Source organism: Rattus norvegicus, chromosome 7 (assembly GCF_021556685.1).
Source record: "Rattus norvegicus strain SHRSP/BbbUtx chromosome 7, alternate assembly SHRSP_T2T, whole genome shotgun sequence".
NCBI lineage: Eukaryota > Metazoa > Chordata > Mammalia > Rodentia > Muridae > Rattus > Rattus norvegicus.
In genome coordinates this window covers 24,146,105-24,168,946 of record NC_141540.1, presented here as the reverse complement: position 1 = coordinate 24,168,946, position 22,842 = coordinate 24,146,105, and the positions used below count along the sequence as shown (strand labels likewise).

The 22,842-nt window shown below is 42.0% G+C and overlaps 1 long non-coding RNA gene and 1 pseudogene across 1 annotated transcript in view; one reads left to right on the top strand and one right to left on the bottom strand.

Annotated features, from left to right (window-relative positions):
• Nucleotides 1-3,073: 3,073 nt before the first annotated feature.
• Nucleotides 3,074-4,103, bottom strand: LOC148004536 (reticulocalbin-1 pseudogene; annotated as a pseudogene).
• Nucleotides 4,104-8,737: 4,634 nt separating this feature from the next.
• LOC148004532 (uncharacterized) overlaps nucleotides 8,738-22,842 on the top strand; it is a 107,235-nt gene continuing 93,130 nt past the window's right edge. The window contains exon 1 of the long non-coding RNA XR_015624526.1: nucleotides 8,738-9,084. This is a non-coding gene — a long non-coding RNA (uncharacterized LOC148004532). The remainder of the gene's footprint in view (nucleotides 9,085-22,842) is intronic.

The following is a 22,842-nucleotide window of genomic DNA, read 5'->3' as shown; positions in this document are numbered from 1 at the left end:
CTGTTGATTCGTTATATAGTCCTTTTCGTTTCAACTTGGTTGTTTTCAGCCGTGAGTTTTATTATTTCCTGCCTTCTACTCCTCTTGGGTTCATTTATTTCTTTTTGTTCTAGAATCTATAGATGTGCTCTCAAGCTGCTGACATATGCTCTCTCCCATTTCTCTTTGCAGGCACTCAGAGCTATGAGTTTTCGTCTTAGCACTGCTTTCTTTGTGCCCCATAAGTTTGGGTATGTTGTATCTTCATTTTCATTTAATTTCTTTCTTTATTCCTTCCTTGACCAAGTTGTCATCGAGTAGAGGGTTGTTCAACTTCCATGTATATGTCGGATTTCTGTCGTTCTTGTCGTTATTGAAGACCAGCCTTAGTCGGTGGTGGTCTGATAGGATGCATGGGACTATTTCTATCTTCTTATATTTTTTGAGGCCTGTTTTATGACCAATTATGTGGAGAAGGTATCATGCGGTGCTGAGAAAAATGTATATCCTTTTGCTTTTAGGGTGGAATATTCTATAAATATCTGTTAAATCCATTGGTTCATAACTTCTGTTACTTTCTCTATGTCTCTGTTTAATATCTATTTTCACAATCTGTCCATTGATGAGAGTTGGGTGTTGAAATCTCCTACCATTATTGTGTGAGGTGAAATGTGTGCTTTGAGCTTTAGTAAGGTTTCTTTTATGAATGTAGGTGCCCTTGTATTTGGAGCATAGATATTTAGGATTGAGAGTTCATCTTGGTGGATTTTTCCTTTGATGAATATGAGGTGTTACCTTTTTAATGACTTTTGATTGGAAGTAAATTTTATTTGATCTTAGAATGGCAACCCCAGCTTGTTTCTTCAGGCCATTTGCTTGGAAAGTTGTTTCCAGCCATTTACACTGAGGTAACGTCTGTCTTTGTCTCTGAAGTGTGTTTCCTGTATGCAGCAGAATGCTGGGTCCTTTTTATATATCCAGTCTGTATGTCTATGTCTTTTTATTGGGGAATTGAGTTCGTTGATGTTCAGAGATATTAAGGAATAGTGATTGTCGCTTCCTGTTGTTTTCATTGTTAGAGGTGGAATTATGGTTGTGTGTCTCTCTTTTGGTTTCATTGCAAGGAGTTTATATTCTTCCTTTCTCTATGGCATAGTTTCTCTCCTTGTGTTGGAGTTTTCCATCTATTATCCTTCATAGGTCTGGACTTGTAGAAAGATATTGTGTAAATTTGGTTTTGTCATGGAATATCTTGCTTTCTCCCTCTATGTTAATTGAGAGTTTTGCTGGGTATAGTAGGCTAGGCTCGCATTTTTATTCTGTCAGGGTCTGTATGACATCTGTCCGGGATCTTCTGACTTTCATAGTCTCTGGTAAGAAGTCTGGTGTAATTCTGATAGTTCTGCATTTATATGTCACTTGCCCTTTTCGCCTTACTGTTTTTAATATCATTTCTTCTTTTGTGTATTTGGTGTTTTAACTATTATGTGACTGGAGGAATTTCTCTTCTAGTCCAATCTATTTCGAGTTCTGTATGCTTCTTATACCATTGTGGGCATCTCTTTCTTTAGGTCAGGGAAGTTTTCTTCTATAATTCTCTTGAATATATTTACTGGCCCTTTACGTTGGGATTCTTCACTCTCTTTTCTACCTATTATCCTTAGGTTTGATCTTCTCACTGTTTCCTGGACTTCCTGGATGTTTTAGGCTAGGAGCTTTTGCGTTTTTACATTATCTTTGATGGTTGTGTCGATGTTTTCTATGGTGATTTTTGTATCTATGGCTCCTTGTCTCTTCCTTGGGTTTACTGTATCCAGGGTTGTCTCCCTTTGTGTTTTCTTTATTGTTTCTGGATGGTTTTGGTCAATTCCTTCACCTGTTTGGTTGTGTTTTCCTGTAATTCTTTCAGGCGTTTTTGTGTTTCATCTGTAAGGGCTTCTACTTGTTTACTTGTGTTGTCCTGCATTTCTTTAAGGGAGCTATTCATGTCCTTCTTAAAGTCCTCCATCTATAGCATAAAGTGTGATTTTTAAATCAAGTCTTGTTTTTCCAGTGTGTTTGGCTATTCAGTATTTTATTTGGTGGGAGAACTAGGCTCTGATGATGGCAAGTAGTCTTGGTTTCTGTTGCTTAGTTTCCTGTGCTTGCCTCTAGCTGTTGGGTTATCTCTGGTGTTTGCTTGAATTGTTGTTTCTGAGAGTGGCTTCACCCTCCTGTAGGCCTCTGTGTCTGCACTCCCAACGAACTGTTTTCCTGTTTTCTTTCAGCCTTTTCTGAGAACAGGTGCTCTGATCTCCTGTGTGTGGGCAATCCTAGTGACTCTCTTACATCTCTAGGCGGGGACAGGAATCACAAGAATTCTGCCTCTGATTTCTCCTTGGTCCTTGCACCCAGGGGGCACAGTTGGCACTAGGCGATTCTCTCTTGGGCAGAGGGAATGTTGGAATGTTGTCATCACTGATTTCTCAGGAGTCTCCACACTTCTCAGGGTCCAGCTCTCTCTCCCATGGGATTTAGCTGCAGGGAACTCTGCTTCTTAGTATTAAAAACAAAGCAAAACAAAACCACAAAGATGTGGGTTTATTGTGCACATTAGCAGGTCCAAACAGGAAAACTCACAAAAGTATATATACCATTTACAATAGCAACTCCCAATATAAAGAATTTGAAAAACCATGCCTGCTCCAAGTTGGCTGACATAGGACAATATAACATTGCCTCCTTCAAGCCTTTACCTTTGCCACGATTTAACAGTGGCAACTAAGAAGTCGCAAAATTTAATAGTTGAAATACATAGTGATTATTCTGCACAGTGTCCCTGCCACCCACCTTGACTTACAGAACCCCTTCAGGATTTCTTGCCCATTAATTAAGTAAGTAGGGAAGGAGTTGAGGAGATCATGCTCTAGCAACATATCCCCCAGAATACTGCATTTTGCCAAGAGTTCAATGTGTTTTAAGCCAAATCCTACTGGAATAGATAGTGATGGTTATTTTCCAGTAAATATGGAGTGAAAAATAATTTTTACCCCAATCTGACGTATAATCTCACGGTTTAGGGACACAACTGCTATACACTTGACAACTATAGCAATCACCCAGAACATCTGCATAAAGCCTGTGACCGTTGGCCACATGAGGATGAGTGTCTTTCAAAGATCACTATGATTCTTGGTAAGACTTTCCCATAATTTGTGACTTGGCTTCCCACAAACATGATCCAGTTGTCTAGAATCTCCTCCTTTTTAAGTGTCTCATCCTTGTTTTTGTCTGGCTCATACACCAGATGCTGGGCCTCAGCCTGTGCATGGTCATCATCGTGAGGGAGGAGCCAATGGTGAGTCTCGTTCTTGTCCAACTTCCCATCCTTGTTCAGATCATGGAAATCATTGAACTGCCCCTGTTCTGACAAAACCCAGTCTGGCTCAGGGCCATTGTCCTCACGGGAAAATCATGTCCATGATGTACTCATCCTAGTTCACAAACCATCTCTGTTCTTGCTGATATCCTCCAGGGTTTCCAGAAGTACAATCTCCTTCATACGTTCGAACTACTCTGGGTGCAGAAAGGCAGTGAACTCCTCCTGAGGAGCTCTCAGGTTGCAATGAAAGTCTGAAGCATTAAATCTCCTCTCATCCTGTGGCAGAATCTTTTTAAACGTGTGATGATCAGAGCTATCTTGGAATTCAGCATGGTTTCCCAGGCAGTAGCCATAAGTGGCCTGCTTTTTTCTTCCCAGGAGATCTTTTCATCTATGTCACTATCATAATCGTTCCAGACTTTATCCACATTATCGTAGATGTGTCTTTTCTCTACCTGATTGATTCAAACTTTCAGCTCCTCAGTAGTAACAAGGCCATCTCCTCACTGTCAATTGGATCAATAGTTTTCCCCAGCCTCTCCTTGCTCTAGTCTGGGCTTAGCTGATCGAAGGTCTTGGAGTCCTTGCCCAGGAAGACCTCTTGATCATACTGGAAGCTCTGGTTGTTTTCAGACTGCCACTCCCTCAGCTCCTAATCTGACTGAACCAAGCGCTCTTTGCACACCATGTGCTTGGCAGGCATCACCAGCACCAGTACCAGCAACAGCCCTAGGGCAAGTCCCAGGCAGACACCGCCTGCCATGAGCAAAGGGAGGCAGCCGGGCAGTGGGGCCTGGGAAAGCTGCAGCCTCTGTCCCCTGCCCAACAAGGGCTTTTGTTACATTTCAAATGTCATCCTCTTTCCTGATTTCCCATCCATAAAACCCCCACCACTCTCCCCCTTCTTCTGTGAGAGTTTTCCACTCTAAATCGGTGAATTCTTTATGTAAGACAGCATTATTTCACACTATTTGGAAACTGAGTCTGAGTGTTCCTGTCAGGGTTTGAGGTGGAGAAGAGCTATTCTCTGCCCTGGAAAAAGTGGGTCCAAATACTTGGCAGATTCCTAGACAGGCAACAACACAAAAGGCCACGTTTTCTTAGCACATCACACTGGTGAGGCTAGTGAGATGGCTCAGGAAGTAAAGGCACTTGTCATCATGCCTGACAGCCTGAGTTCCATCCCTGGACTCTGCATGGCAGATGGTAAGAATGGCTTCTTTAACATTCTTCTAACCTCTAAATTATGTGCTCCAGCACAAGCATATGCACAGAAATGTGGGCATGTGTGCTCAACACACACACACACACACACACACACACACACACACACATTTAAAAATCAACAATAATAAAATTCAGCGCAACCCTTCCCTCAACGAAAACTCATCCTAACTGGAGTCTTAGAACTCAGGGTTTTCAAAGGTAAATTGAAGAGAGCCTCATCTCTGGAAATGGAGCTCAACAAAGACATGTGACTTACAGGTTTCCAACTCATCTTCTCTCCTCAGGTTCAAACAGAAATTTCCAGGCCCTGGCTCAGTTCTTCTTGAGTTCAAGATAATATACTAGCAAGAATCAGAGGCATGGGGCTAACATAATTCCTTTTTCAAAGAAGGAAATAATTAATGCAGTGATAACTAATTTTCTAGGGGAGGAAATAATACAGTAAGTATTGATGTAAAATCATTTTACACTAAATTATACATGAAAACTTTAAAACTTAAAACAAACTTTTCAAGGAGATCTTACACTTGTGGTAGTGTTATGAACCAGAGATTTCCAATTGGAAGAACACCCAGGACCAGCCAGAGGACAAGTCGGAGCAGGATCTGGAAGCCCAGGACAGGTGCCTTGCAAATGAGTCAGCCTGCATGGGACAGCACATTAGTTGACCAGGTAGCTGACTACACTCAATGGCCCATGCTGGGGGTACTGTGCCTGGACCCCTCCCACCACATCCCCTGCTGCCAGTGTGCCAAGACTTGCCTGCTGCACCATCTACTACGCTTCGTGGCTTGACCCTTGATGCAAACACCAAGTAGTGTATGATGTTTGTAAACCGTTCTGTTGTCTCCATATACACTCACTTCCTTGACCTGCAGAGAAATATTGCACAACACAGCAACACTGCATGCCTGGTTTTCAGTGCATAAGTCTGTGGACTCTTACCCATATGATTTCAGGAGAGTAGCACACAAAGAAGAAGCCCCAATGGCCCACAGACCTTAAAGGACTAGGAGGAATACAGCAACACTTTGGGCTTGTTTTGTGGGACAGTGGTGTCAAGAAGGCTTCGGGTTTAGCTCTAATTATTTTTAGTGGGTGGAACAGGCTTGATTCTTTGGCACTCGAAAGGCCATTCTGAACAGGACACTGATATCACAGGCATGGAGGCCAAGAGGTAGTAAATGAGACCTCATCAAGGTGAGAACCTTCTCACGGGAAAGGGCAGCATCATTTAGGCAAACCAGCAGCCTACAACATGGGAAGGGGTCAATAGCTAGAATATGTAAAAAAAAAAAAATGAAACGACCTAAATACCAAGAAACGGAACTCAGCTGAAAAGGGAGATCTAGAATTCTCAAAAGATGAAGCACAATGGACTATTAATCACCTACTAAGAAAAATGAAGTTTGTAGGTAAATGGATGGAGCTAAAAATTATCTCATGTGAAGCACCCCAGACCTCAAAAAAATCACATATTTTCTCTTATATAGGCATTAGCTTTTATATGCTTTAAGAAGTTTTTTGATGTTTGCTACAATCCAGATAACCATCCATAAGTAGCCAGTAAGAAACCAGGGCAGAGCATGGGATCATGCAAGAAAAGGGGAATAGGATAGATTGTGATGGAGAGATAAAAGGCAAAATGGAATAGGGGGATTAAATTGGGAGGGAGCTAGGAGAGCAGGGTAGAGCAGGAAGTAATGTGGAGAGTTGTTTCTTTGTGCGGGTTGGTCTAAAAACCACCATGGCTGACTTATAGGAGGCTAACAGAAGGAACCTGAAAACTGGCCAGTTTAAACTGGGAGAAGAGCTTTACAAGTAAAAACACCCTGAGAGGCCTTTGAATTCTTTAAGAGGGAAGATATTTATCAGGTTTTCTATTTAAAGTGTATGTGAAAGCAATAAAAGAACCAGAAGTGATCATTCCCCAGGAGGCAGAGGCAAGTGGGTCTCTGTAAGGCCAGCCTGGTCTACAGAGAGAACTCTTGGCCTCCCAGAGAAAGTCTGTCTTAAAAGACCAAAGGCAGAGACAGAAAAAGACAAAAGTCCATGCAATCCAAACATACCATTCCTATTCCTGGTAAAGGCTTTGTAATCTTTCAGGAGGGGTATTGTGAGAGAGGGGGAACAGAGACAAACACACACATTCACACACAGAAAGAGACAGAGACAGAGACAGAGACAGAGACACAGAGAAAGAGAGACATGCACACAGGAGTGCCCACACACATGCACACACAGACACAGACACAGACACAGACACAGACACACACACAGACACACACACAGACACACACACACACACACACACACAAACACATACACGGGGGGGTGAGGGAGGGAGAGGGAGGAGAGGGAGGAGAGGGAAGAGAGCAGGAGAGAGAGACACAGACACACACACACACACACAAACACACACACGGGGGGGTGAGGGAGGGAGAGGGAGGAGAGGGGGAGAGGGGGAGAGGGGGAGAGGGGGACAGGGGGAGAGGGGGAGAGGGGGAGAGGGGGAGAGGGGGAAAGTGCTTAAGGGAATTAAAGCCAGGACATCCTTCTATTATGCTAGGTAAGAACTCTCTCCTGTGTAGCATCCTCTGTAGTTCCCTTTCCATTTATGTACAAACAGTGTCGCTAAATCGTCAGGGCACCCTTGAACTTTTTGTTTTCTTTGCCTCACAGCCTTTCCTCCCAAGCAGCTGGGGTTAGGAGATTGTACCTCTAAGCCCCACTTCCAGTAGGGTTCTCTTTGAAAAGTCCTTTTCTGTGAGGATCCCTTACCATCTCTCCAGACTGTCTTTTGCTCCCTTTTTCAAGCATTTAAAAATACCATGCCTAAGAATCTTTTGCAGGGAAGGGGATAGTGAGCTGGGAAGGCCTATTTCTTCATTTCGAGATTCTGGTAATAAACATGTCATAAATATAAATGCCAAACTCCGGAAATGCAGGTGTAGAGCGTCAGATTCTATTTGGACTTAAATGATGTGGTGTTTTGCTCTAATTTCTACCGTGCTCTCCGTTCCTCAAGTCCATGCATTTCCTTAGGGTGCTGCCTTTCCAGAGTACTGGTATGCTGCAGGGTGCTCAGTTCCACATCTGTCTGCACTATTTCAAAGTTTCCCTCCAGCCCACACAACTATGCCTAGAGCTAGAGGTTAGAACCGTCTGTCCATGCTCTTTAACCAACCACTCCAGATAGGTGTGGTGCTTTTTTTTTTTTTTCTCTGTACTAAAATTAGGACAGTCCAGGCCTGTTGTTAGACCATTCACACCACAATGTAGTCACCAATCAAAGGCCAGCGGAGAATCGGATCTTCACCACTGCAGTTTCCAATTTATTTTCATTTTCCGGACCTTGGAATCCCCCCCCCCCTTTTAAATGGGTGCATCATCCCTAATATTTTTTTATTTTTTATGTTATTATCATTTTATCCAGCATTACTGTATCATTAATGGCAATTTTAAGTCTCTCGTTTTGCCAGTTCAAAAAAAAAAAAAGAAAGAAAGAAAGAAAAGAAAAAGAAAAAGAAAAACACGTAATACTTTTCTTCAGTACAAAAGGTAGTCATGACGGAATAAGGCGCTTAAGGGGTTCTGTGATATGAGATTTTCACAGCCTAGCTGGTTTCTGTAAAGTTTACAAGGAAAAGCTCGCATTGCAACTTAAGTGCCACGAGGGGAGAAATATTCCCTTGCGTGTTCACTGCTGTATGTCCCTTGTACCTGATAATTCAGGCACTTATCATCGGAAAGGGAGAAAAAAACGGAAGGAAAAACATAAGTCCTGACGGCTGAAGGGCCAGTCTGTGACTATGTCCTCCAATATGCAACCGGACTCATCTGCTAAATGTGGCTGGCGAAAGGGGTAAAGGGGCAAGGCCAGGCAAGGCCTTCTTTCTAGACGGGCCTGTTATTTTCTCTTTCTACGGGCATTTTGTTACTTTTCAGTTTGGTCGCCGAGCTTTTCAGACAGGATAACCCTATGTATTGCAGGCGCCATTTTGAGGGAATGACCTGAATAAATGGTTTCCTGACAGAACTCTGACCACGGTTCTGCACAGGACTTGTTTCAAAGGGTCTTCAGACACGGTTCTGGGGGGCAGGGGAGTGGCGCAAGTCTGTACATCTGTGAGGCTCCGGCCTAGCTCTGCACTGAGCACTGTTCCTCGCGCATGCCCCATGCGTACCCCTCACATACTCGGGTGGGCGACGTGGGTCCCCAGGCCCCCCGGCGAGGGCCGAGGGCTGCCGCCCACTGGCTGAAGCCCAGGACAAGGCCAGCCACCCACAGTCTTTCCCTAGGGCGAGCCACCCACACCTCAGTGTTTCACAGACTCCCGCCAAGTCTGCTCAGCTGCCTTGGAGGCCCTCGGCTCTCCTTCCACAGCCACCTTGGCTTTTTGCCCGTTGGCGGCCAGGCTGCCACTCCGCAGCTGCCCTGAGAAGCTGCTAACCACATGGCTTCAGTGGTGCCACCTTCGAGTTATTTTTGCACCAGACTTCCGGCCGCCATCACGGTGAGTCTAGGGGAGGTCCCGGGTGACAGTGAAGACCAGCCCTAAGCTGCAGACTCCTTACATGGAGGTTGAAATTCGGCTTTTTGGGTGTAGCACAAAGAAATGGGGAGAGGGCAAAAGGGGTTCCTTCGAATTGTCCAGTTCCCCCACTGGACAGCCCCAAGGGTTAGGCCTGGAGGGCGGGAGTCGTGGCCTTGCTGACTTTGCGGCCTACACAAGCACTGAGGGGCCCCGGGAAGATGGCGGTCGGCCGGTGGCCAATGGGAGCCCTGGGGACCTCGGGCTGGTCCAGGGTGGGCCATGTGCAGGACCTGGGCATCCTGTGACAGCCCTTTCCCGCCTTTGGGCGGAGGTGCCCAGAGGAGTAAGCCTTGGGTCAGGCCCGCGGCCTCCCACGCCCCACCCTGCCGCACAGGCCCTTGTCTGGAGCAGCTTCCGGGTAGGAGTCAGTGTGGGCTCCTTTGCCAGGTGGCGCCTAAGCTGGCAGCCTCAGAGCCTGTGGACTTTTGGATTAGCTGCTCTGTCTAGGGTGACTCAGCAAGTATGGTTATTGGGAGGCTGGAGGCGGGCCTTCACAGGCTGCCATTGGTCAGGCTCTGTGGACAGTGGTGCCTGAATGGTGGAGGCAGCTTTGCCTCAGCTGTGTGTTTAACTTCTGGTGTGCATGGGCTGGGGGAGAGCCAGAGGCCTAGCTGGGTTGAGGAAAGGGTGAAGGAGGGGATAGCTAGACAGGACACGTGCTGTACCCCACTACAGGATGCTAGCTTTAGAGCTTCCAGGATAACTTAGGCTACAGTAAGACTCTGCCTCAGAATCAGTACTGTAAACGTTGATGGCCATTTAGTCACAAATCCCTTGTATATTGCATCTTGTTTATAATTTTTTGCACTTTAAAGGTAAAGGAAGAAATTCATACAGTTTATGACAGATGTGAAAATTAAGTTGGACTTTTGTAAACATTTGCAATAATTGTGAATCACAATTGTGAATTATCTATTACAGTAATTAAGATCGCACAATACCGGACAGTTACTCACTACATTAGTGTTTGAAATGTGAGGACTTCAGACTTTATATTAGCTAGTATTTGTGACATACATGGAAATTTGCCTAGTACAGTGATTTAATTGCATTTCAAAAACGTTATCCTAAAATCTTTAATAACAGTATTCTCAGCTTCTAGCACTATTTTTATGTGGATATTCAAATATAATGGAATATGTTACTGTACATAATAGCAAAGTTTGTGTGTGCTAGCCTCCAAGTTCATTGCTGGTATTCTAATATTTCCCGTTAAGTCATAGCACATTTGGAGATATAATTAATCTGCCTTAAATTTATTACAATTTGTTTTCAGTATGCTATTACAGTCTATTGGTGGGTAAGATTATACTTTTCCACCAGTGTCAGTAGTGGGCATGTAGATGTGTGGAAAATCTCAACTATTGGGGTGAGTGGGGACCAGAGGCCAAGGCAAGAGGATCACTTGAGCCCTTTAGAAATTCAAGTCAACTTTGGCAACATAAGACGTCGTTTAAAATCTGTTGTACTCAAGAAATAGAGGCATGAGTTTGAAGCCAGTCTGGTCTTCATAGCAAGCTTCAGGCCAGCCAGAGTTACATAATAAGGCCCTATCTCTTAAGTTTAAAACTTAACACTTTCTTGAATATCAAAATTTGACTTATAAGTATTTGGTTGTGGAGTGGTTTTGATCATATTTTAAAAGAAGTAACTAAAGCGTTTATCAGTAGTGGGTGTTTTAAATACAACAATATTGAGCATACTGTAGACATTAGGTCTTATTAAAATGGAGTTCTTTGCTTTCTTGGTTTTGAGTGCCACCTACTCAAGGATAAGGACCAGGATATGGTGTGCTTTCTTTAATACAGTTTACACTATTAGGATGAAACCGATTTTATATTTACTCTGGTGAAACAGGTAGTTTAAGCCCAAATCAAGCATCCTATAATATTTACTGCTTTATTTTCATTCTCAGTAAACTTTTCTCAAACATTCATTTTACTTTTGTACACAGAATACATTTAGAAGACATTTGAGATTTTTTTTCTAATTTTTGTAAGCAAGCAAACCACTATTATGAACAATGAAAAGCAAGTTCTCCCAAACAATTATTTTGATCTTTAGTTCTAGAGGTACCCATTACAGGATTTTTCATCATATCCCTGTAGAGGTTTTGGTCCCAGTAATACTTTGTTATGGGAATCCATTGTTATGGAAATATCCCTGGCTGCCTACCACATGCCAGAAGTTTACTTCACTGGTGACATCCAGAAATGTTCTAGACATTTAATAGTACCCCTGCAGTACTGAGAATCGGTGCATTATAACTTATACTCTGGTTAACTGGTGAAATATTACACTTCTAAGTTGAAATATATCCATGTATTATGGTACAGACACCAGTAAAAAGAACCATCAAATGTAAATATATTGTAAATTCATCCATACAAGAATGGGATATTGAGAAATGGAATCCTATAAAAATTAGAGAACTAATGTTTTTTTGTTTTGAGTTTATTTTTGAATAAAAAATTGAGTAGAGATGGATAGATTGTCTATTAGGAAATCAAATCAAGTCAGGTTCTAAATAGTCCAGAAGATGCATAGCATATATAATAGTTCCATTTAGAATAAAACTGAAATTGTAAGATAGTGAAAGAAGGAAAAAATTTAATAATCTTACTCCCTGCCATTTCATTAGCATGAAATAACACAAAGGGGATTTACTGTTCAAAGGAATAAGGTAGTTCTCATGTAGGAAACAAAATAGCAAATATGGCTTTAAGTAGATAAAAGCAAAACATGATTTGACGATTTTTCATTTCTAAAGTTTTTATTAAGTTAATCTTTTAAAAACTAACTGACATTTTTAGCTTCTTAACATGTATGCACACATATAAACAAGTTATGTATTCTAGCTTTTCCTTAATAATATGTTTCATGAATCGATTTTGAGTGGATGTGACATAATAGTTTACTACAATTCAATTCAGTGAATAAAGGCAGCTAAGATAGGAAAATCTAGTGGGGGCGACTTTTCTAACTTCATTGAAACAAATTCAAATACAGCATGCTACTTTATACTTTATAAAATGAGATTAACCAATGTTAGTCATTATCAGAGCAATCTGTCAGAGATACACTCTGGTAAGCATGCTGCTTATGAATTAACTTAGTAAGAGGCATAAATGTAGGTGTTTTGACTAAGTCCATTTCTGTTGTGCTCTGTTGTATTGCCTCTTCCATACACACATTCCCAATAAGTTGTACTTAGAAAAATTCATGTTAACCAATTAAGAATCTACTGTATGTTGATTGAAGAGAGTTTGGATCAAAATCAGGAAAAAACGAGTTGTATGCGTAGAATATCTGAAAATAAAAGATGGTGTTGTTTCTATTAACCACTGAAAATTTCGAGATGGCAGTGGGGCTTATATGGTATTATTCAGGAAACAGCTATTTGAGAACATGCATTAAACATGGTAGTGTTAAGGAATAGGAACAGAATTCATGTATTTCTAAAGTCAGTGGGACATTAATGTGGGAGTGTTAAGATTTATATTAATTTGATAACAGAAGGGCAAAGATAAAAGACTGATTTGAGAATTCGATACTTTTCTGTTTGGGATTTTGAACAGGTGTTTTGTTTACTTTGGAGTTTTAATATGCTTTTGATTTAACATACTCAGTAACATTAAAATTTAATAATTTACTTCTTCCCTTCCAATTTGTAGCCCTTTGAGCTCATTTCACTGTCTGATTTCTCTGGCTAGGACTTCGAGAAGTATATTGAATAAGTAGGGAGACAGTGGGCAGTCTTGTCTAGGCCCTGATTTTAGAGGGATTGCTTCACGTTTCTCTCCATTTAGTTTAATGTTAGCTACTGGCTTGCTCTATATTGCTTTTAATATGTTTAGGTGTGGGCTTTGAATTTCTGATCTTTCCAGGACTTTATTCATGAAGGGGTGTTGAATTTAGTCAAATGCATCTTAGCCGTGAATTGAGTGATCATGCTGTTTTTTCTTTGAGTTTGTTTATATAGTGGGTTACCTTGATGGATTTTCATATATTGCACTATTCCTTCATCCCTGGGATGAAGCATACTTGATCAAGATGGATGATCGTTTTGATGTGTTCTTGGATTTAGCTTGCAAGAATTTTATTGAGTGTTTTTGGGTTGATATTAATAACGGAATTTGGTCTGAAGTTCTCTTTCTTTGTTGGGTCTTTGTGTGCCTTAGGATAAGCATAATTGTGGCTTCATAGAAGGAATTTGATAGTGCTCCATTTGTTTCTATTTTGTGGACTCCAGGGGGCAGTCAATCATCATTTCTTTAATTGATATTTTTAAAAAAATATTTAAAGCACTTTATTTAACAGTGTGGCTAGTAGTCAATCCACAGTGGTGCTTGGTAATCTCACTATAGGAAGTTTGAGCCTTAATTATGTCTTATGGGAAGAAAGGCATTAGAGGTGTAGAGGTTCTTGACACTTAAAGCTCCAGAATCCAGCTGTTACTAATGCAGATACTCACGCAGGGTTGTAGGTATAAATATTGGAAATTTAAGCCGATGAAATAGGAAGATTGTACTAAATTTTACAAGAAGGTTCCCTGAGGGGGTTAATAGGTGTCCTTAGGTAAATTTGGGAAACCTGGGGTCAAGTTAAGTGGATTACTGCTATCTGTCCCAGAGGTCTACCTTCATGAATAGCAGTGTCTCTTTTCCTCTCCTTGTGATCAACTCTGTAAGCACATAGGTTATTGTGTCCTTCTCACTCTGCCCTGAAGACACAGAGCAGGTTGCAGCCTGTCCCTGTCTGTCCAACTGTCCATTCAGTGACTCACACACTATACCCATTTTCATCTCTGGTCCTCCTACGGTACGTTTAGAGTTTGTGGTCCAGCTCTTCCCCTCTCTTTGACCTCCTCTCCATCGCTTGGAGGTCAGCAGCAATGTGAGACCCACTGCAAGTCCTTCCTGGGCTTCTCTTTGAGCTGATGCCCAAGACACTGTGCTGGGAAGCCAGCCCAGGATGCACCCTGGGGTGGGTGTGGCTGGCCCAGAAGGAAGCTTCCCTGAAAGGTGGGAAGACCAAGTGCTGTCTTCTCCAGCATTCACATGGTTAAGGTTGTAATCCCTGATGTGATATCATTTGAGGGAAAGTTAAAGAGGTAAAGAGGGTGGGGCTCTGAGACCTCATGGTGGGACTAATGGCCTGATTTTTAAAAAGAGATCAAAACTCAAAATATATAGTTCTTTGTGAACCTAGCCTTTCACAGCTGAACTATCTCTCCAGCCCTATACTTAACCAAGACGCTATTTGCAATTAATGCCCACTTGTAAGGGGAAATTCAGGTTTCTCCAGTGAGGTGTCACTGGGCATATCAACCACACTTAAGAGCAGGTTCAGGAGTAGTTGTCCAACACAAAACAAACTCAGTGTTGGTATAGTTTCTGTTTTATTTTGGCCATTTTGTCTTGGTTTTGTTTGTTTTGATTTTCATCTTTTTGGGTGTTTCTTTTTGTTTTTCCGAGAGAGGGAGGGATGGAGGGAGGGAGAGAGGGAGGGAGGGAAGGGAGTGAGGGGGGGAAGAAGAGAGAGGAAGAGAGGAATAGCAGTATTAAAAAGAGAATTAGTACCTATAGAAAGTTTAGGGCAGAGGAGGAGCTGGGAAGGGCTAGTATGCTCGCATGGACTGGGAAATATGGGATGGGTACTTGTTATACTGAAGGAGCCTGAAGGCCAGCGTGAGCATTGGTGTGCTGACAGATACCACAGGTAGCCATTTGTCTCTCTGCCTTTCATAGATAGCAATGAGTTTCACAATTCCTGAGGGATGCTGGCTATTATCTAACCACCAGAAACCCTCCTGTAGTCCAGGCTGAGCTCATACCTGGATATTTGGACTGCCTCTTGGAGTCAGGGGAATTGGAGTTTCCTTTGGCTCTGACAGTGAACTTTATTTTAAACATGAATACAGTCAAGTCTTGTTTATCTATTTTGTTTTTGATACTGCAGTTTTGGAGTCACAGACAGGAAAACTGCCACATACAATGTCATGAAAATTTACACCTATGTTTTAATGTGTGAGTTTTATAATGTTAGCTCTTTTTATAACGTAAAAAAAGCTTTATTTATTTTATGAGTACACTGTAGCTGTCTTCAGACACACCAGAAGAGGGCATCAGAGCCCCATTACAGATGATTCTGAGCCACCATGTGTTTCCTGGGAATTGAACTCAGGACCGCTGGAAGAGCAGTCAGTGCTCTCAACCACTGAGGCATCTCTCCAGCCCATAACTTTAGCTCTTAACTTTGACTCAGTTACTTATTCTAAGTTAGTTATGTGTTTAAAGTGTGAGGTGTAGGTTACACGGTAAGCAATTTGACTTCATCCAAAAAGATAGCTAGTTTCTTTTCTCACCTTGGTAGTCTATGCCACACATGATGGGAGTCTCGTATTTCAGTAGAAACTGACCACATTTAAAAGGCTACTCATGTGATTCCAAGTGGAGTCTGACCATTCCAGAAAGCCAACTATGTAAATCAGGCTGGGGACGATGAGCCACATGGTTCAGTTGATCTAGAGACCAGCTTCCATCATGTTACCAATTAGTCAGTCTTGTGCATGTAATAAAGACCCAGTTCAGACTCTGAAAATAGAAGCTTAGATGTACTCTCTTGCCTGTGTGTGCTCTGTGATTTTTACTCGTTAGTGCCCGGAGTTGTTCACGTGCACTTACAGGAAGAAGAAAAACTTGTTTGGAACCTCCTCAGGAAGACTGTCCTGTGTTTTGCTACTTTGGCTGGTTTGGATCTGCACACTTTCTCCATGATAAATAGTGTGATTCAGTGATTATAGTGAAGTGTAAGTATAGCAAATTATGAAAGCGGGATGTGGATTGAGGGAAGACTCTGAACTTGTAGGAGGTATCAGTAGTTAGGCTTCTCATGTGTCTTGTTCTTTCTAATCTTGTAATTGGCTTTGAAAGACGACAGGTAGTGGCAGAAGCAGGGTTTGTGAGCCCAAACCTGACTTGTTAGAGCACGCTAGTGGGAAAAAGAAACACGACCAGGCTGGTTTGGGAAACTTTGATTTCTGGGTGGATGCAGAGTTACTTGTGATGTGGAGGTGCAGTTTTCTGTGTCAGTTACTAGGAGACCTTTCCAGGGCAATTGTAAAGTGATACACCATAGTCCTAAGGAGCTGTCTCACTGCTTGCGTAGGAAATGAAGAGGAACAAGAAGGAAATGGGATGTATAGTCTCTTAGTCATTTTTATCTGTCATAGCTGGTGGATGGAAAGGAAAATGCTGGGGTCAATTCTGATGCTGACTAAGACTTAGCCTCTAGCTACTTTTATGTAAACTTTAATTTAAAATGTAATTTTATCACCCCTCCCTCCCCTCTCCTTCTTCTAACTCCTCACATGCCCACTTGGTCCATCTCAAATTCACATCCTCTTTTTCTTTAATCAAGATTGTCATATGTATGTACGTATGTATGTATAGATAGATAGATAGACATATCTATATATATATATCATATGTTATATCATTGATGATTCATATATATGCATATATGATACATAAAACACATAAATATATAAATACAAGTAGCAGAATTGTTTTCTGTTATTTGTATGAATGTTTTCAGGGATAACCACCTGGTATTGCATAACCAATTAGGGTTCTTGTCATGAGGAGGACTATTTTCTCTCACTCTCAGCTTTCCTTAGCTAGCTGTAGTTCCTTGTCTAAGGTTGGTACCTTGTAAGGTTTCCCATGTCTATTGGTCTATTAGCTTGTGGAGCACCCTACAAAGGATGCAGTTGAAATTAAACTAAGAGAAAGGATATACGTAAGTCTTCATATTGGGCCAATCTTAGGCCCATTCTGGACTAAGAACTTCACGGCCTGTTCTAAAGGAAAATGCACTGTTGAACCCATTGTGAAGAAGCTCAGGATGTTTTACAAGACAGTGGATAAGCAAAGAGGAAAATAAATTTTAAAAATCATCCAGACAGAGTCAAAGGACATTATTAATAAATGGGATGCATAAAGAAACATGACTGGAGCCAAAATCAAAGCCACAGTGCTACAGCTCAGAAGGCAGCTAGACAGAGGCCACCTTCCAGGTCTCCATACAGAAAGGCTCTAAGCAAATTAAGTTAGTTGTTGGTGTTAGGGAGAGAGTCAAAGGACCATCAGATGCAGGTGTACATGAGCCTTCTAACTGAGGCAAACCTCACTCTGTGATGAGCAGGGTAAGTAGTAAGGCTGGAGAATCACGTTACTAGACCAAGTAGCATAATAGGAGTCTAAGTATTTAAAAAACTAAATCCATTTAAACTACCTAAATGAAACAATTAGGTTTCATTCAGATATAAGCAAGAATAACAGGAGATCATGGTAAACCCTAAGCTAACCCTAGCTCTTTCTATTGATTGCATAATGGATATACTAGTTGTTTCCTGTGGCTTCGTCTGTAGTGTAACCATGGATACAAAGGTGGAGCAGCCTGAGTGGAGCTAAGTCACAGTTTGGGAGGGAGTGATAATTGTTGACTTCATGCTTTTCTGTTGTTGTTGTTTTGTTTTTTTTTTTCTTGAGTAACTTGGGATATGTTTCCTAGTAGGATACAATCACCACTGTAGAGAACACCCACTGTCCATCTTGCAGTTTATAGGATTGTGAAAGAGCAGTGTCTCTCTACTGGGGTAATCATTTTCCTCCAGATAGATCGATCAAGATCTAGAGCTATTTTGTCACAGCTAACGTGAGAGTTGGGCAGTAATAGCTCAGTAAGTAAACACCAGGACACCTTTAAAGACCCTACAGTCCATGGGCTGCTCCTTCCCCTCCGACAAGTACATTTCCAGCTTACATTTTCAAGAGTGAAAAGTTTAACACCCTCCCCAACCTCTGTTACATTGCAGATCTATATACCCAGGGTAAAAACCAAACTGTACAACCAAACCAATGTCTCTCTAGCTGGGTTTCATGCACCAATAAAAAGTGTCAGTTACAGTATCCTCATGCCTACTCTTTCTTCATAACTGACAGTGTATTTACAGAACACCTTCATTGCAAAACCAACTGTTTACATTACTTGCAATATAATGTCAACATGCTAACTATAGCCCTTCTTCAACTGTAGAAACTCAGTCCCTTGGGCCAGGATGGGCTCCTCCACCAACTAAGCAAGGATATTTTTGGGTCTCCCTTGTGGGTGCTGTTGCTGGTAGGCAGTAGGATAAAAAAAATGATACAGAAGCCCAGGAAAGGCATAGAGGGAATCATTAAAATAGTAAAGATCTAGCCATATAAGCAAATTCAGGGATCCAACCCAGTGTTTCTCTTCTTTCCAAGATAGGAGGATGAGAAAAGGAAAATCTACAGTTGCCAAGGCAGGGAGAGCCAGGTGATCTCCAGGCTGTCATCCACAAGTCACCTGACTCTTTATCCTGCTCATCACAGAATGAGGTCTGCCCAGTTAGGTTCATGTTACTCCTGGGACCTGTGGTCAAGCATGGTACAATGTTCTTATAGTTCTATTTTATGGGGAAATTTGGCCCAGAGGAAAATAGAGATATTGTCTGAGTCTACAGGGCAAGATCTGATTCTGAATCCCTTAAGTCTGATTCTTAGATGAAGATCGTTAACCTTGGAGATAGGGAAAATAATACCATGAATATTTCAAAATATTTCTAATACCTCTATCCCTAATTTTGGATTTAGATGTTCTTACATTCAGTTTGTTAATTAATGACTGCAGTGGGCAGAGCCTGCCTCAGGACCACAGTAGTGGGTAGGAAAGAAACAGGTGTGTCTGTCTCTCACAAAGTACATGGAAGAGAGGGAAGTCAGAGAGGTGGACTGTTAAAGCTGATCTGTGGTGAAATTCAGGAAACACAGATGTCACAACGTTAACTATTTTAAGGATACAGTGACATTAAGTGACTAAACGCTACTGTGAAACCACCATCACCATCATTCCTAAAATGTGCACCACCAGAAATAAGGATTCTGTATTAGTTAAAGAGTAACTCAGTGCTTCTCCTCTAGAGCTCCTGATCCACTTGCTTACATTTTATGGATTTGCCTGTTCCTCATACATGTGAAATCATGAAACATTTGTTCTGTACTAATATATCACTTATTTACCCATGTTGTGGTTTCATATAAAAATCCATTCTTTTTAAAGAGCTGATTAATAATAGTCCATTGAATGGATCCAGTACATTTCTGTTTGTCCATTTGTTGGATGACACCTATTTGACATCTTTCCATCTATTTTTATATGAGCATTAGTTTACAAATATCTTAATTATGTTTTTACTTATTTACTCTGTGTGCGTCTTTGTCTGGGTCTGTGTGGTGTGTGTGCATGTGTGTATCAGAAGACAACTAAAGGGAATTAGCTTCCTCTCTCTACCATATGGGTCTCAGGGATCAAACTATGTCCGTCATGCTTAGCTCGGCTGTCAACCCTTAAGGTCCTCTTTGGCATATATGTAGAAGTAGAATTGCTGGTAATTTCTGTGTTTAATATTTCTGTGGGGGTGGTGAGTGGAAATGATTATGGTGTGCTTTTCCATGAGGTGTTGTGATGCTTAATCTCAGTTGTCAACCTGATGAATGTGGAATCATCTGGGAGATCGAGTCTAGGTGGTGCCTGTGGGGGATTCTGCGATCTTGCATCATGTCTAGCACCAATGGTAGAGCACATGACAAGGTGTAAAAGAGCCGTTGTCCCGTTTCCTCGCTCTCTGTTTCCTGACTGCGGCTGTGATGTGACCAGCTGCCCTAAGCCCCTGATGCTGAGCCTTCTCTAATTATGGACATAACCTTGAACTCTGCACCCTTAAGTTGCTTTTGTTGGGTATTTTTATCATAGCCAAAGGAAAAGCCACCAAGATAGATGATTGGCAACCAGAAAATTTTTTTTTGCTTTTATTTTTCATCTTGAAAAACAGTCTGTAATATTTATGCTCCTATAGAACAAACAGAACACTTCATAACTTCTACAGCTCAGACCACATGACTGGGGCCAATTATTGCTTCCCCAAATAATACTTTATCCCCCACTCTGGGTTATTCTATTTTTTTGCCTGGTAGAACTTGGGCAATAAAGAGGTAACCTGTCTCCTGTGAACCTTTTATTTTAACACAAAAATCACATCCCAGCTACCTGGACCTCTCATTCCTTCTAGGGAGGAAAACTTGAATAGAATTGTTCATTGACTCAGCCCACTCAGCCACCTAGCGCGGGTGAGTCAAAACCCTTTCCTTTCCGATATTCGTTTTTACTTTATTATCATGTGCAAATGCTATAGATGTTTTCTAGGCATCTCCAAACTTCTTTAAATGACTCATGTGTTTATAAATACTTTGGCTATGGTATTTTATTTCTAGCAAGTATTTCCTCATGATTTTTCAAAAACCATTCAAGTCATATACTTTAAAAAGAAGATCATTCTTTTTCTTGGATGAGGGAGATAGTTCAGTTGGTAGACTGCTTGCCTTCCAAGAATGAAGACAACCTGATTTTGATTCCTTAAATTCACATAATAAAGTCAGATGTGGTGATGCATGCTTTTAACACCAAGATAGGGAAGAGGAGGCAAGAGAATAACTGCATGCCACTGTTGGTCTGCGTTCTGCTCACCTCAGGGTAGGGATGGCAGCTCAGGAGGCAAAACATCTTTGGTTGGGGAGGGGTTTGACTGTGCTTATCCAGCCATAGCCAGTTGGGTGCTGGGTTTCAGGGAAGACTCAGCTCCAGGTGAGGGAAAGCACAGTCTGAGATGTGTGAAAGCCAGAGCTGGTTCAGAGGTCTTTGGCCTGCAATGAGGGTGGTGCTGCGGGGTTCCTCTGACTCTCCGACATCCAGATGCTGCTGGGAGTCTTGGAACAGCCTAGAACTGAGTCAGAGGACCTGCAGGCTGAGGACAGCATCTAGCCTGGGGCAGGAGTGGTGGAGTAGGGATGGAGGAAGAGGGTTTCCAGCTTAGCTGCTGTGACTGTCCTTAGCTTGGTGGTGGTTGTCTGGGAGTACAGATGAGCCTTCTACAGGAGACTTAGCTGTGGTTCTGTAGGCCTTTTCCACGCTGCCCTGGTGGATCTTGATGAAAGACAGCCCATGTTTCTAAACTGTTCATTCATTATTCATGGCAGAAAATGGATCCATACCCTACTTCTCAGGGTGGACCCAAGATTAAATACCTTTTGGACGGAGGAATGTCTGGAAGGGAAGCTTATTGGCTAAGTCCTCAGGGCCTCTAGGTACCTCATTAGCATGGAGAACTCTGCTCTGGGCCCACAAGACTACAGGCCAGGTTTCCTTATGTGGGGAATGTGGCACATGTTCCAGGCCAGGAATCTGTCACCTAAGTCTCAGGTGTGTGCCCACCAACTCTCTGGGTCTCAACCTGCTCCACCTTAGCAAACTTTCTGGTGTTGTTTTACCATCCCACATTCCACTAGCCACCGCACTAGCAAATTCTGGATTTCCAAACAAATGAGAAAACATTTGGTAAATGGCTCCTGAGAAACAACAACCAATGCTGTTCTATAACCAATTGTCACACACACACACACAGACACACACACACATACACACATACCATACTTTTCTCTTTTTTTATGAGCAACGGTTTTACCAAGGTTATCTCTCAGGAGACTATAACCATTCCTTTGATTAATTAATATTCATTTAACAACAGAGAAATCAATATTTGGATTCCATAGTTCCCATTTTATAACTGGATCTTGTATTTTAATTAGGAATATTGATGATGCCCAATATAAACGTAACATATTTTCATATTTCCTTTCTTACTTTGTATTTAAGATATGTGATAATGCATGTGTGTATGAGAGACCCCATATCTTGATGTGCACTTGTCCATTCTTTCACAAAGATAGTTTAAAGTAGTAAAAGTGTGGCCAAGTACTTTTATGGTTAAGAAATAAGGGGAGCATTAGGACAAGTTTTAGTGACAGAGCACTAGGCCACACCCAATGCTGTCACCCACCTTGCACTGTCCTCATGTGCGTTTTGCTGAACGAGCAATCCCTTTCTCCCAGGATGGTAGCATTTTCGTCTTTTTACACCATCTTCTTATAACAGAGGATGTAGTTCACTTCTGCCTTGTTTGCCTACTCTCTCAAAATATGACAATGTGACAGCTGAGTGGGAAAGGAGCTGAAGGGTTGGTCAAAAGCTACCAAGGGTCTCAGCCAGAGTGTCTTCCTTCAACCCACCATTGTGAGTCACGGTTCCTCCTGACTTTAAGTCAGTGACCTTCAGGAGGATTTTAGGTAACTTTCAAGGCTAGGTGATATGACAAGGGATAGCATCTTCCTGACTCTTCCAAAACTCCTTTGACCTAGTACGATGCTGTAAGGAATCTAAGTGAGCACATGGAGAGGTCATCCATGACTGTTTAGCAGATAGCTCCAGCTGAGGTCCACGTTAATGGCAGTCAGCCAGCATCAGCTGCTGACCTGAGAGTAACACAGGCTGCTCTTGCCCTCTAGGTTTAGACCTTCTCCAGTGACCTGATGGAGCTGACAGACAAATTGCAGACTAATGAGCTAATACTAATACCTCTTGTGATTTTAAGATAATTGACCTACTGGTCACTGCACAAAGCTTCCTGCAAGTGCTACATGGTCCCACTGCACAGAAGTCCCACTCAGTCCTTTCCACCATATAATAATTAGGTAC